The sequence below is a fragment of the Myotis davidii genome, unplaced genomic scaffold (genome assembly GCF_000327345.1).
Source record: "Myotis davidii unplaced genomic scaffold, ASM32734v1 scaffold679, whole genome shotgun sequence".
Taxonomy (NCBI): Eukaryota; Metazoa; Chordata; class Mammalia; order Chiroptera; family Vespertilionidae; genus Myotis; species Myotis davidii.
This window is the reverse complement of record NW_006290023.1, coordinates 446,850-450,171: the sequence shown is the minus strand read 5'-3', so window position 1 is coordinate 450,171 and position 3,322 is coordinate 446,850.

Below are 3,322 nucleotides of genomic sequence, written 5' to 3'. Positions count from 1 at the left end.
CAGACTGGCCAGGCACCCCAGTGGGGACCCCCCACCCTGAAGGGGGTGTGACCAACTGCAAACAGCCATCATCCCCTCACCCAGACTGGCCAGGCACCCCAGTGGGATGCCCACCCTGAAGGGGGTGTGTCCAGCTATAAACAGCCATCATCCCCTCATCCAGGCTGGTCAGACACCCCAGTGGGGACCCCCACCCTGATCCGGGACAGCCGGCCCCCACCCATGCAGCAGGCCTCTATCCTATATAGTAGAAGGGTAATATGCAAGCTGACCCTAACAGCAGAATGACTGGGAATGACTGGTCACTATGACACCCACTGACCACCAGGGGGCAGATGCTCAATGCAGGAGCTGCCCCCTGGTGGTCAGGGTGCTTTCACAGGGGGGAGCTCTGCTCAACCACAAGCCAGGCTGATGGCTGCCAGTATAGCAATGGTGGTGGGAGCCTCTCCTGCCTCCTCAGCAGTGCTAAGGATGTCTGACTGCAGTTTAGGCCTGCTCTCCGCTGGCAAGTGGACATCCCCCTAGGGCTGCTGGGCTGCCAGAGGAATGTCTGATTGCCATCTTAGGCCCAATCCCCCAGGGAGCGGGCCTAAGCCAGCAGGTGGTCATCCCCTGAGGGGTCCCAGACTGTGAGAGGTCACAGGCCGGGCTGAGGGACCCCTCCTCCCCACCTGAGTGCACAAATTTTTGTGCACCAGGCCTGTAGTATATATATAAAAGGCTAAGTGTTTGACCGTCCATCTGTCCAACCATCTGACTGACTGATTGGCCAGTACATATGACATGCACTAGCAATTTAAAAATAAACATTGACTTGCGCATGCATGATACATATAAAGCTCTTGCCGGTGCCAATCACATGCATGTGTTTCGATCTGTCATTATTGATCATGAATTTGGTTGTTTTTGTTGACAGTCTGAAGCTGAGAGAAAGCAGAGGCATTGACAAAATATGTCAGAAGACCAACTATTGGCACAACTGTCCCTGTCTGACACTGGCCTCCCATTTAAATTAATTCAAAGATAGTTTCCCATGATGCCAGCATTTGTGATGACTATTAATAAATCACTGTGGGAAGCCACCTATTGTCTTCACTAGCAGAGAGGTGTGGACAAGGAGCCTGGAATGGTGACCTTTGAGCCCTGGCAAAGGTCAGAGCTATGCACTGACTGTTTAGTGGAGACAATGGTAGCTGAAGCAACTTCCCAACCAGATAGTCATGTAAATCTTTACAGATAAGATAGTCTGTCTGTTACTGGAAGTTGCATGCCTAAGGGCTATAGGTGTATCCCAAACTGAATAAAAGGATGGCAAGGCCTGAGCACAAGTGGAGTCCTTCCTCTTGCATTGGGCTCCTGCCTGGCCCCCCAATTTCCAAATTATTATTTCTTGCCTCATCTCTGTCATTTGCGTGAGGCCCTTCTCCAGAGCCCAAACCCCAAACCACGCAGGATGTGGGTCAATCACAAATCATAAGGGCAAACTCTAGACAGTGTAGGAATATTACTACCTGAACCTGTTTTCGGACATGGTCAGTTACATGTTGCTTTCTCTTGAGTTCGAAGAGCGTATGATGTTAAAATTAAAGTTATAAATACTTCATCATAAGGGAAATTAGTCAAGCACTCTAAAAGTGTTTTTAGTCTTAATGTGGTATACAGGGAGATATTAGAATAAGTTTAATCAATTTAGCAGTCATTGTATCAATGTTTTTATATTTTTGTTGTTTTTATATCATCTTTTTGTTCTTTTGATGTTGTTTTTATATCATGTTTTTGTTTTCATATCATGTTTTTGTTGTGTTTATATCATGTCTTTGTTGTTGTTATATCATGTTATAATTGTTTATTTATTAATCAATTTATATATTATTTTCATATACATTTTACTAATTTTCTTTCATCTCTGACACTTCTATTATAGAGAAAGGGCAAATAGTGATATTAAAATATTTCTTCTAATTAATTCCCTTTCAATGTGCATGAATCCATGCACTGGGCCACTAGTATTATAATAACTTATAATAGCTTTGATATTTAGAGTAGAAAGAACATAAGAACAGATGAGCAATATAAGCTGAGAGATGGAAAAAAAACAACACAAAAAGAAATGCTAGAGATAAAAAATACACTGTAAGAAGAATGCCTTTGATGCGTGTATTAGTAGACTGGAAACAGCTGAAAATAATCTCTGAGCTAAAAACTCATAATAGTGCCATTCACTAAGATAGGGAACATGGGAAGAGGACCAGATTAGGTCTTGGATATGTATGTCATCAAGAGGAAAACTTGTAAAGATGAAATGTTTTTCTCCATGCTAAGAAGGAACTATGGCAGTTTACCCTGTCTACAGAGAAGGGTGTAGGAACTGTGGGAAAACAAGATGAAAGAAAAGCTTGGCCGAGGAGGAAAAATACAGTTTCAGTGGAAACCACAGATAGTTATTATTTTTGACACAATTTTATTAAGACTACAGAATGAAGCATATAAAGAAGCTATGCAGGTAAATGTGGGAAAGGACTAAGATGAAAAGAACTTCCCAAATATTCATCATTGACCAATTAAAAAATGTTTTTCTCTGAGGCCAAATAAGGCAGAGAAACTAGAAAACTCTAACAGGTATTCAGAGTTCAGGCTTTATGGAACACTAGAGGCCCGGTGCACAAAATTTGTGCAAGGGGCTTGGCCCTCACAGCCCCAGCCACCTCAGCCCTGTAGCCCTGCATTCGTCCAGAAGTTCATCCGGATGGTCGTTCTGCTGTTCGGCCATTCGGTAGATTTGCTTATTACGTTTTTATTATTATACATTAACATGCTCCAGGCCATGGTTTATATGGTTCTTACTTTGTGGAAACATACTAAATTACTCCAGTATCTGTGGAGTCCATCCACTTCTAAAATGTGGTGATGTTGAATTTACTTCACACCGGACTTAAAACACAGGCTGTCATGTCTCTGATGGTTTGGTATGATTTTGTTCTAGAAAGTATGTATCACATCTGCTTCTTAAGGCCACTAGGTTAAGTTAGGATTGAATTGGAATACTGGGCACATCCAGCTGGAACTTTCCTAATAAGCCTGGAATTCAAGAGGTGATAATGGAGCTCACAGGGAAGAGAAGGCAGGGACAGGGCAGAAGCACAGAGCACAGTAGGGTTCACGGAATAGGTCCCACTTCAATACTTTGTTCTTGCACCCCAGTTGTCCAGTCAGCACTGACATTATGTTTGACAACAGAAATAGACAGAAATGTAAAGTAATATAGAGTTCTAATTCAACTATATCTAAACAAGTATTTTCAGCCTCCTCATTTCAACTA